This window comes from Cryptomeria japonica, chromosome 8, assembly GCF_030272615.1.
Source record: "Cryptomeria japonica chromosome 8, Sugi_1.0, whole genome shotgun sequence".
Classification (NCBI taxonomy): Eukaryota; Viridiplantae; Streptophyta; class Pinopsida; order Cupressales; family Cupressaceae; genus Cryptomeria; species Cryptomeria japonica.
In genome coordinates this window covers 506,347,280-506,361,359 of record NC_081412.1, presented here as the reverse complement: position 1 = coordinate 506,361,359, position 14,080 = coordinate 506,347,280, and positions in this window count along the sequence as shown.

Below are 14,080 nucleotides of genomic sequence, written 5' to 3'. Positions count from 1 at the left end.
CCAAGATTTTGACATGGAAAACCCAGTTAAGGGAAAAACCATGGTGGCAACCTACCCACAATAAGATGATAGTCTGCAGTAGTATGTGAATATATTACAATGGGGAATGCACATGCATCCAGGAAAACTTCCTAGAGCTCACTTCTCAAATATAATGACCCGAAAGGCTACAACCCTTAGGGAAGTCTCACTAACTTACAATAAGATTCAAACTACAATCCAGAAGGAATGAACTACAATAATAACATCTGCAAATGCCTGATGACAGTTCTGGTTAAGCACAATTGTCTGCTCTGCAAAACCAATCTCCACTCAATCACAATGTTGAAGGATCAATCAATTGTTTGCACATACACCACTCTCTGATAATGCAGACACAATCTCAATACCTAAATTGCATGACAATATCACCTATTTATACAATTCATCAACCTTGATAACAAGGTCGGTTAAACCCTCAACTCACAATTATAAAATTACATCACACAATACAAAGATTGACCACCGGACCAATATAATGATATACATGATATAACATGGACCTAAATCAAATCTCCAAACATGAAACACCACCGAAAATCATGCCAATATCAACCGCAACACACTACACCACCAAGAAAACCACATAACACGAAGAAAATCACCGGTTCAACAAAATCACCAAGAGCTCACGCAACGATCAATTGCGAATATGTATACATATACGTATACGTATACGTATACGTATATGTATATATATATATATATATATATATGTATATATATATATGTATATATATATATACATGTATGTATATATATACATGTATGTATATATATACACATATACACATGTATATACACATATACGCACATATATATATATATATACGTATATGTGTATGTATACGTATACATATACGTATACGTATATGTATATGTGTGTATATGTGTATATACATGTGTATATGTGTATATATGTATATGTATACATATATATATATATATACATACATGTATATATATTTGTATACACATATATATACATTTACATGTATGCGTGCATACATATACATGTATGTGTATATATATATGTGTGTATGTGTGTGTGTGTGTGTGTGTGTGTGTGTGTGTGGGTGTGTGTGTGTGTACATGTATATGTATATATTGTTGGTATTTGATTGAATATTGCATTGATGAACTATTGTGTTGTCACACATGTCAATTGTAATTGATAATGATGTTGTTATGCAACCGGTAGTTGAGCAAGTGAAGGACACCGATATTACTTTAGAAGCACTGAGATCAACCGATAACCCTACCTGTTGATGTGCCAAACCCTAACCGATGGAGCTTGGTGAATTGGTTGTATTGATTTATGATCAAATGGTGATCGGTAATTATTATGTCACGTATGCATGTTGTATGTGATAAGTTTCAAATGGTTTTTGGCGCATAGAGATAACTGTTTTATCTTGGGAATGAGCAAGTGAATAGCATGAAGAGGAAACCGCATAATGAGTTATAGGAATCGATGAGGTGATGATCAAGGAGTGGTCAAGGTCGTCTTGTACAATGTGCAATGATTTCTATGTAATCTAATGGTCATACTTGAACCAATTTGTTTGTAATCTCTATGAGATCTTAGGTTTGTTATGTGTTACCGACCTATTGTTTTGCTTATAAGGTTGATGAGTTGTTTTGTTGTAGTGTTGGCAATTTTGGTTTAAGTGTCAGTGTGATTGATTGTCAAACCAGAAGGAGTATCTTCAGTATGTGTGAAGGTAGATATGAGAATGAAAAGGATTTGATCAAGTAGAGTAGTGTTATTTACCAGATCAGCAAACCCCTGTTGTTCTCTAACAATAACAAAAGTTAAATCCCTTAACCAGGTAAGCTTTAACAGGCTTAGTGCTATCTAAATACTCTAACCAGGTGATCCATTAGTTTGGATTTCAAATTCTTTATCGAGGTTACTCCTAATATCATATTGCTTCTAACAGGGCATTATAGTCAATTTCTTAATCGGGTGGTCCCTAACAGGATTTGTTCTTAACAAGACAGTTTGTAAAGCTTTAAGAGGCTTGGCTCCTAATAGGGCGAACTTCAGAAGAGTTCAGAATACTTGTGGGTATTCATCCCCATCGTGGTTTTTCCCATTTGGATTTCCAGGTCAAAAATCATTATGTCAAGTGGTGAATGGTTTTTGTGGTTATGTTTTGATATGGTTAATTTGCTTAACTGTTAAATCCACTTAGTTATGTTAAGATGACCGGCAGAAATCTGAAATATGCTTTTACTATTGTTAGTAAAGTATTTTGATGTATTGGTTAAATGGTTTGGGAGTTTCAGATCTGTTATACTGTTATTTTGGTATGCCAGCCAACCAGTAAACTGTAAGTGCTATTGCAGGTTATTACTCAGTGTTTGAACCAGTTTGTTCAGTGATTGATTTGTGAGATTATTTTTGAGTTTGGTGAAAGTTAAGTCAGTTTTCTATCTACTGATTCACGCCCCCCTCTTAGTAGTTGTTCAGATCCTTATTGATTCATCATATCATCAATTGGTATCAGAGCATTTCAGGTCCTCTAGTGTCTAAGCCTAGGAGCTTGAGGTAAAGATCTAGAAGAACATGATGAAGAAAGAAGGTCCAAAGTTTAATAGGGAAAACTATAGAATATGGAGTGATAGGATAAAAATCTATATCAAGAGTCTAGGAAGTCAATACTGGGAACACGTTGTTACACACTATACTACACCTAGTGGGATTATGTCTGATGATCAAAAGAAAGAAGAAGAGAATAATCAAGCATTGGAGGCCATTATCAGTTCTTTGTCTGATTCAGAGTATGTTGATGTCCATGGTTTGGAGACTGCTTATGATGTGTGGAAGAAACTTGAGGATATCTATAGCAGTGATGAGCATGTGAAGATTGCTAAAGAAGAGAGTCTGAGAGGTAAATTTGATGACATGTGGATGGCTGAAGGTGAGAATATTCAACAGTATGGTCAGAGGATAAAGGAGATAGTTGGTTAGATCAAGAGTCTTGGTGGTAAAGTGGAGGATGCCACAGTGGTTAGTAAGGTGTTGAGAACCCTTCTACCAGTCTACCCTATCCGAGTTGCAGCCATTCAGGAGCTAAAGTCTATTAATAAAACAAAGGTAACCCTTGACTCCATCATTGGTAAACTTACTACATTTGAATTAAATGGTTATGATGGTAGTGCTTAGAAATCTGAATCTGCATTTAGAGCTTCAGTTTCTAACCCACTTGTGAGGAAAAGCAGAGAAGCCAGTCACAATTATGAGTCTAGATCCAGCAAAGAAGTTGATGATGAAGACAGTCTGATCCAGCTTGAAGCATTGTTGGCCAAGCGGTTACCCAGAGGTACCGGTAAGTACAAAGGTAAATTAACTTTGAAGTGTTTTGTATGTAACTAGATTGGACATATTGTAGCTAACTGTCCTATTGGAGACAATGATCATAACCGTGAGAAGTACAAGAAGTACAAAGGAAAAGACAAAAGAGATTGCTTCATTGCAGTTGATGGTGGTATCATAGATGAGGAATCTGAGGCAGATATTAATGAAGACATTGTCTTTGTTGCCATTAAAGAGGAGACATCTGATCATAAGGCATTAGTTTCTCGCATGGATAGTTTTGATGATTGGATCATAGATAGTGGTTGTTCACACCACATAACTGGTGACTAAAGTAAATTTCTTACTTTGAAGGAACTTGATGGAGGAGTTGTGAGATTTGGAAATGACTCACCTTGCATGGTAAAAGGAAAGGGAACCATTTTTCTTAATGGAAAGAGCAGTGCAGATGATGTCTACTGGGTTGAAGGATTAAAGCACAATCTTTTGAGTGTAGCTCAACTCAATGATAGAGGTTATCCATTGGAATTTAAGAATGGAATGTGCAAAATCTATGGGAGAAAAGGTGAACTGATTGCAACCAAAAAGTAGACAAAAGGTAACCTGTTTCACCTGAATCCTAAAGTCAACAACTGTTTAATTGCTAAAGTAGATGATAGTTGGCTTTGGCATCGGAGATTTTGTCATAGAAATTTAGATAACATTGTCAAAGTTAGTAAGTCCAAGTCAATAAGAGGTTTGCCTCAGTTGGACAAATCAGTGAATGCTCTGTGTAAGGAATGTCAGTTAGGGAAGATGACATCCTCAACTTTTAAGAGCAAATCTTTCTCAGCAAAACATTTGTTAGATTTGGTTCATACAGACCTTCGTGGACCAATAAGGACTAAAAGTATTCAAGGTGATAGATATTTTATGCTCTTCACTGATGATTGCTCAAGAATGATGTGGGTCACATTATTAAAGGACAAAACATAAGCCTTTAGTAAGTTTAAGGCATTTAGGGCCTTAGCTGAAAAGGAAAGTGGTAAGAAGATAAAGTGTCTGAGGACTGATCAAGGAGGTGAATTTACTTCGGAGGAATTCACTAGATATTGTGAAGACAATGGAATTAAGAGGCAACTTTATGCACCTAGGACACCACAGCAAAATGGTATTGCAAAGAGGAACAACTGGTCAGTTGTTGAAGTTGCTATAATGATGCTAATACAAGGAGGTGTAGCAAAAACTTTCTGGAGAGAAGCTGTCAGCACAGTTGTATACACTATGAACTAGATATTGGTAAAGAGAGGTAAAGATAAAACCCCTTATGAATATTGGTATGCTAGATCACCTAATTTCATTTATTTTAAGATTTTTGGCAGTAAATGTTTTATCAAGAGAGGTGACTATGTTGGTAGGTTTGATGCTAAGAGTGATGAAGGCATGTTTCTTGGTTACTCCACCAAGAGTAAAGCCTACAAATGTTACAACAACCGGACAAAGAGAATCATTGAAAGTGTTGATGTCCGAGTGGATGAGTGTCCTAAAGTTTCAGGAGAAACCAGCGAGGAGAAGAAGGCAGATGAACCTTACATTCTAATTTTGGAACCAGAACTGGTGAAGCCAAAAGTGATGAAGAGAATGTTGTAGTACCAGTTCAACCGGAACATGAGATTCTACAGAAGATGATGATTGTGAGGAAGAAGAACCTGAAGATAATGATCATGTTATTCCAAGGTATGTGAGACTCAATCATAATCCTAATCAAATTATTGGAGATAAAGATGTTGGAGTGTTAACCAGAAGAAGAATTAGAGAAAATTCTTGTATGATATCCACTATTGAGCCTAGAACTGCTAAGGAAGCCCTTAGAGATGATCATTGGATCAAGGCTATGGAAGAGGAGCTTGACCAGATTGAGAAGAACAATACATGGACCCTAGTACCCAGACTGGTGAATAAAAATGTGATAGGTACTAAATGGGTATTCAGGAATAAACTGAATGAAGATGGAGTAGTAATCAGAAATAAAGCTAGATTGGTATGCAAATGTTATGCATAGGAAGAAGGAGAAGACTATGGTGAGACATTTGCACTAGTTGCTAGATTGGAAGGTGTTAGGACTCTACTTGTATTTGCAGCATATAAGGGATTCAAAGTATATCAGATGAATGTGAAGTCAACATTTCTAAATGGAATACTAGAAGAGGAAGTATATATTGAACAACTAGATGGTTATGCTTTGACTGATACAAAGGATATGGTGTGTAAACTACACAAGGCTCTATATGGTTTGAAGCAAGCACCAAGAGCATGGTATGAAAGACTACATTTACACTTGATGAAGATAGGTTTTTAGAGAACCAGTGAAGACAACAATATATATCTCAAGGCTGAAGGAGATAAGATATTGGTTAGTGAAGTGTTTGTAGATGATATCATTTTTGGAGGCAATGACGACATGAGTGATGACTTTGCAAATGAGATGAAAAGTGAGTTTGAAATGTCTCTGGTAGGAGAGATAAAATTCTTCATAGGTTTGCAAATTCAACAGATGAAGAGTGGTATTTTTATCACACAGTCTAAATATGTGAAAGAAATATTGAAGACATTTGGAATGGGTGACTGTAAACTAGTTGGGACACCAATGGTTGTAGGTTGTAAACTGTCTAAGGAGGATGATGTTGCATCTGTTGATGAAAAGGAGTATAGGTCTATGATAGGGAAACTGCATTATGTTGTTCACAACAAACCGGATATTGGTCATGCAGTTGGATTAGTTGCCAGATTTCAAAAGAACCCAAAAGAGACACACATGATTGCAACTAAAAGGATATTCAGATATTTGAAAGGTACTATTGATTATGGATTATGGTATCCATATGCAAGTAACTTTGATTTGAAGGTTTATATAGATGTAAATTGGGCAGAAAATGTTGATGACAGGAAGAGCACAACCAGTGGTGCATTCTTTCTTGGTGGGAGACTTGTATCTTGGAGCAGCAAGAAGCAGAGTTGTATATCACACTCTACTGCTAAAGCTGAATATTTTGCAGCGTATATGAATTGTACCTAGGCAATCTAGATGAAACACATTCTGGAAGGATTCAAGTTGAAGATCACATAACCGGTAAATATTTTATGTGACAACACCAATGCAATAAATATTTCAAAGAACTCGGTGTTGCATGCTAGAACCAAGCATATTGAGCTAAAATATCATTTCTTGAGGGAGAAAGTGCAGAGTAAAAATGTGTTACTGGAGCATGTAGCTACTAAGGAGAAGCTAGTGGATATCTTTACTAAACCTCTACCTAAGACTACTTTTGAGTATCTTAGAGGTTAGCTAGGGGTTGTGCCCCTACATGAGGTTAATTGAGCAGATGTGGAAGACATCAGTCCCAGAGCAAATTGAAGAATCTTGAAGTAGGATTGGTGTAGAGTGGAGCTACTCCATAGGGGGGGGTAGCTTGATGCATAATAGTGAAGTATGACACTGCATGTTTTACTTTCACTTTGACATTGTTGTCAAAGGGGGAGAAGAACTGTATGATTATGAGAAGAATTGTATGATTGATAGGGAGTAGAACTATAACCAATTACCAGCTAAATACATGGTAAAATGTAAACCAAGATTCATATACCTTTGCATGTGCATTACTCTCAATCATCACAATCAAGAGTGTTGATATTTGTATTGCCATCAATGCCAAAGGGGGAGATTGTTGGTATTTGATTGAAGATTGCATTGATGAACTATTATGTTGTCATTGATGTCAATTGTAACTGGTAATGATGTTGTTATGCAACCGGTAGTTGAGCAAGTGAAGGAAACCAGTATTACTTTAGAAGTAGTGAGATCAACCGGTAACCCTACCTGTTGATGTGCCAAACCCTAACCGAAGGAGCTTGGTGAATCAGTTGTATTAATTTATGATCAAATGGTGATCGGTAATGATTATGCCACATATGCATATTGTATGTGATAAGTTTCAAATGGTTTTTGGCACGTAGAGATAACTGTTTTATCTTGGGAATGAGCGAGTGCATAACATGAAGAGGAAACCACGTGATGAGTTACAGGAATTGATGAAGCGGTGATCAAGGAGTAGTTGAGGTCGTCTTGTACAATGTGCAATGAATGCTATGTAATCTAATGGTCATACTTGAACTGATTTGTTTGTAATCTCTATGAGCTCTTAGGTTTGTAATGTGTTACCGACCTATTGTTCGATGAGTTGTTTTGTTGTAGTGTTGGAAATTTTGGTTAAGTGTCAGTGTGATTGATTGTCGAACTAGGAGTATTTGCAGTATGTGTGAAGGCAGATAGGAGCATGAAAAGGATTTGATCAAGCAGAGTAGTGCTATTAACCAGATCAACAAACCCCTATTGTTCTCTAACAATTACAAAAGTTAAATCCCTTAACTAGGTAAGCTTTAACAAGCTTAGTGCTATCTAAATCCTCTAACCAGGTGATCCATTAGCTTGGATTTCAAATCCTCTATCAAGGTTACTCCTAACAGGGTATTGCTTCTAACATGGCATTATAGTCAATCTCTTAACCAGGTGGTCCTTAATAGGATCTGTTCATAACCAGAAATTTTGTAAAGCTTTAACAGGCTTGGCTCCTAACAAGGCGAACTTCAAAAGAGTTCTGAATACTTGTGGGTATTCATCCCCACCGTGGTTTTTCCCATTTGGGTTTCCACGTCAAAAATTATTGTGTCAAATGGTGAATGGTTTTTGTGGTTATGTTTTGATATGGTTAATTTGCTTAACTGTTAAATCCACTTAGTTGTGTTAAGGTGACCGACATAAATCTGAAACGTGCTTTTATTATTGTTAGTAAAGTATTTTGATGTATTGTTTAAATGGTTTGGGAGTTTCAAAACTGTTATACTATTATTTTGGTATGCCAGTCAACCAGTAAACTGTAAGTGCTATTGTAGTTTATTACTCAGTGTTTGAACTAGTTTGTTTGGTGATTGACTTGTGAGATTATTTTTGAGTTTGGTGAAAGTTAAGTTAGTTTTCTATCTACAGATTCACCGCCCTCTCAGTAGTTGTCTGGATCCTTATTGATTCATCATATATATGTATACACACATACATATACATACACACATATATATACATATATATACATATACATACATATACACACATACACACATACATATATACATATACATATACATATACATACACATACATACACACATACATACACATACATACATATGCATATACATATACATATACATATGCATATACATATACATATATACATACACATATACACATACATATACATATATACATACACATATACACATACATACATATATACACATACACATACACATACACATACACATAGACACACACACACACACACACACACACACACACACACACACACATATATATGTGTGTGTGTGTATATGTATGTATATATATGTATGTCTATATACACATACATATATATACATACATATACACATACATATATATACATACATACATACATATATATATATATACACACACACACACATATTTATATACACATATATATATACATATAGATATATGTATATATATATATGTACATATATATACATGTACATATAGATATATGTATATATACATGTACATATACATATATGTATACATGTACATGTACATGTATACATATATGCACATATATGTATACATGTACATGTACATGTATACATATATGTACATATATGTATATATATACATGTACATATATACATATATATATATATGTATACATGTACATGTACATGTATATATGCAGATATGTATATGTACATGTATATATACATATGTATATACATATATGTACATATACATGTACATATATGTATATATACATGTATATATACATGTATGTACATGTACATATATATGTACATGTATATATACATGTATGTACATGTACATGTACATATATGTATATATACATGTATATATACATGTACATGTATATGTACATATATGTACATGTACATGTACATACATGTACATATACATGTATATATACATGTACATGTATATGTACATATATGTATATACATATGTATATGTACATGTATGTACATGTACATGTACATATATGTAAATGTATATACATATATGTATATGTATATACATATACATATATATATATACATACATATACATACATATATATAAATATATGTATATGTACACACACACACACACACACAAACACACACATATATATATGTATATGTCCATTCTTTTAAAACAAACACTTGATGTAAACAAAATGCATGTCCATAAACATCATTTATACATAGCATTAAAATTAAACTATTCATCATAATAACTTAAATGGAATACTAAAATGTTCATTTATAATGTAGATTGTATGCAACTATGTAAGTGTGGGTGTGGGTGTGTGTGTGTGTGTGTGTGTGTGTGTGTGTGTGTGTGTGTGTGTGTGTGTGTGTGTGTGTGTGTGTGCATGCATGTGTGTGCATCCGCTTTCCATCATGTTAATCCTTGTTGGGTGGCTAGGACACTTCTACCTCAAGCAAGTTCTCATCTTTGACACATTCCTACACTCATTCACACTCAAATTCACATAAATTGGTTAGTCCATAAACCATAGCTCAAGCAAATTTTGTGGGGAAGAGAAGTAATTGAAGTGACTACATTGAAGTCCTCAAAATTTAAAATCATTTTGAGTGGTGACATGCATCTAAAAGGAGACAAATACAATGAAAAGGTTGTAATGTGTACAAATGTGACATAAAGTGAAGTGTTGTGTGTTGGGTATGATAAGCATCAAAAGAAATATAGTTGCATGTTGAGAGAGAGTGATGGTGGTTACAAGCAGGTTGTTGAAGTGGATGGATGTAGTGATTGTAGTTTGTAGCAAATTAGGTCCCATCTAAAATATCCTTAAGGCTAGTGTTATAGGACATGTTTGTTGACAATGTTGAAAGTACCTTCAATACATGTATCCAAAGGTATGAGTTTTTTATCAAGGTAATCATACCTACAAAATATTAGAAGATGAGCTAACAAACTCCTCTACATATGTGGAAATGGATGATTGAGTGGTTTCTTCAAGTGAGGCAATAAATGCAAAATCTATTGATATGGATGGTGGCACAAATTATTGCTACAAATTTTATAAAAACTCATCTTTATTCAATGGCTTCTTGTAGAGCTCCAAGCAGTGTCCATTTACCATCAAAGAAAATATAATTAGATCAATTGGTGTAAGTTATACAAATCCATTTAGAAAAAAATGTTTTATTTCATAACAACCCAACCACCTTGTTTGTAGTTTACCCTTGTGGTCCTTATATCTGGAATCGTAGAGTGATGTCTAATATCCTTCATGAAATTCTTTAGTTTTGATGAACTGGTCATGTCATTGTATCCTTTGTGTTTGCACCGTTTCTATGTGATGGATTGCTTCCAACTGTAAATTAAGTTAGTGTAATCTATCTTTTTGAGCTTGACTGAGATTCATTTCCAATTGTACTACTATTTGTAGTGTTTTTTATTCAAATGCAATGTGGAGAAAAATATTTATCCCATATACTAATTGTAGCATTGTAAATTGTAACCTGTATAATTTACACCTCATGTTGGTGCTCCTAATTTAGCGTGTCCTATCTCCATCCTCTCTCTAGGTCCATTTTGGTCCTATTATCCAACCTTGATGTCATGAACACCATTTAGTGGACCTCATCTTAGAGGTAACTTCCCCGTTTCCCTTAGTGTTGATCTTGTTTGTAGGAGGACCAGGGTGTGGAATGCCCTGGCTTGGACCATGGCACCCCAAAATGCCCCAGTCCCCCTTAAACAGGCCCCCCAATTTGAAATGGTGTAGGCCCTTTATCTCCCTAATGGCTTCTAATCCCCATGGCTACACATGATCGTTGGAGGTCGACCTAATCGATAATTTAATAGAGGGAACCCTATATAATGACATCCTATCAATTCATTTTCACCTAGAAGCAATAAAGTCTCTATACCCTATTATTCATGCATCAATGAAGCATTCATCATCAAGCATTTTCAAAGATTCAAGATTGAATTTCATCCTTCAAGCATTGTGGAGCAAAGTTGCATCAATCTTCATGTAAGCATGTGTGCATGATTAGGGTATCTCATTTTCATGTGTTTGTCATGGGCTAGTACATTCAACATTTATGATTACATTCAAAGAGCATTGCATCATCATCAACAATTGTAGATCTGCGATATATCTACTTAACATTTTTTTTTCTTTATTTCATTCAAGGTTAATTCCTAAACTGGGGTTTGACCCAGGAAAACCCCCAACCAAAACATCTTTCCCTCTCTTTTGGTGTGCAGGAGCTATATTCAGGAATTTTGGCCCAAAGCCGATAGTGACTAATAGGTTTATCTTTCAATGGAGGAAAATTCGGAGGACCAAGATGGATTTGTACTACCTGGTCTCAAAAAATTAGGTTGAACTTCTAGGAATAGATTCTGAATCTATTCTTTTGCCTAGATCCTAGTCTATGGCTCCATGGGACATTTGTGGCATTCTATATCCGTCAATTTAATTCAATTTCCTCATTTTCCCCTAATTTACAATTATCAATTCCAATCCACATCAACCCTTGGAAAGAGGAAATCCTAACACCATGTGGGTCTAATAAGAGATTTAGCCCTTTCCTTTTTTGGATTAAGGCTAGATCTATTAGGATCATCCCTCTTTCCACCTTGTTTTAGTTAATTTGGATTATTAGTGGATTTGTTATCTTGATTGACCCTAATTCCAAATTACACTATTACACTAACTCATATGGTGTAAATATTGTAGTAATTTTCTAGGTTGTCCTCTGTGTTCAGACAACTTCTAGTTACCTTGCTACCCAATCCTTTCAATGTAGCTGAATTGTCTTGGTCGAGATGACTTTGTTAGTGGTAAGATGTTGAATTTTTATGTCTAATTTTATATTCCTTGACCAAATGAGAAACCAATTTTGAAGTAAATTTTGGCCCTTGATCTATAGCTATCTCCCTAGGCACACCATATCTTGTGAAGATATCAAGTCATATAAGAATGTTTCTACTCTTCTATCTCTAGAAGAATACAAGGCTCTAACTTAGATATCCACTTGTTTAGATAATCAATGCATACTAGTATACACTTAGTATTCTTGGAAGTTGGTTTTGTTGGGCCAGTCAAGTAAAAGCCCCACTTATCAAACGGTGCAATTACCAATTATGGTTTTGTAAGGTCATTTCATCACTTCATGTAGGTCTACCCATCCTTTGACAATGATCATATCTTCTTGTATATTGAGTTGTATATTTGTGTAGGATTGGCTAATAGTAATCCATGTTGAGTATCTCGGGTGTTTTTTTTTCTGTTGCAATGTACCCTCCACAAGGCTCATCATAATAGGCCCTAAGAATAGCATAGACTTCATTTTCTCTTAATATACACCTACAGATAATATTATTGATTCTTATGTTGAATAGGTAGCTAACCACCCATGAATATAAAAAGTTTTATTCAACCGAATGACGTCTTCTCTTGTTGAGAAAAAAATAGCTATTAAATTAGCCTTGTCTGGGTTACCTATAATTGTGATATCAAAATCCTATAGCAATGATAGCCATCTAACAAGATGTCCAGTAACCACTAGTTTGTTCATCAAGTATTGAAGTTTTGTATGATCAATATAAACAAAAATAAGATAACCAGTGATATAGTATCTTAATTTATTAATTGCATATACTACAACTAATATCATTTTTTCTATAATAGTGTAATCAAGTTTAGTAGCTTGCAATTTTTTAGTGATGTAGTAAATAACATGTTCCAAATTCTCTTCTTTCTTTGCCTAAAACAACTCCTATAGCAAAATTAGAGGCATTTGTATGAATGTGAAAATGAACTGTGTAGTGAGGTCCTCTCAAGATAGGTGCATATGTGAGAGTTGTGTTTATATCTTATTGGACTCATTAATGATTCTTTTGTAATATCAAGCTACATGGCTAAGAAAACTTCTTACATCTTTTTTCTTTTATGGTACGTGTAGAGTGAAGATTACTTCTATTTAAATGGGGTCCACCTCAATTCCCTTGTCTGACACTACCCTCGCTTCCATTATCATGAAATGTTTCTTATGTCTAAGAGAGATATTGTGATATTGGCATATTTGGATGATTTTCTCTAGGTTTGCTAATGCTCCTTCATAATAATTCTACAGGTTGTGAAATTCCATATGTTTTTCCATAGAATCATGGACAAAATTTGAAGATATGCTCAAAATATCCCTTTGGAATGTTGGAGGAGAATTACATAATCTGAATGGTAGGACTGAATAGGCATAGGTGCCCCATGCACATGTAAAATTTGTTTTGTCTTTGTATTCATAAGCTATTTTGATCTATTTGTGACCACTAAACCCATATAGGGAAGAAAAGTATATATTCCTTGCCAATGAATTTGATGTCTGATCATTGAAAGGGAGAGCTTTGGAAATGATCCTTCCTAGTGGTTGCATTTATATCTCTATAGGGGTATGTGTAGGATCATCGTGGGTCAAATTAGGCCCTTAAGTGGTAATGAAAATTTAGAAAAATAGAGTTAGGCAACTTGACGTAAAAATTTGAATGGGTTCTCAACATAATTTAAAAATTATGTAAAAATCTAATTTGTAGCAAATTGAATGTAGTTTCTAAGA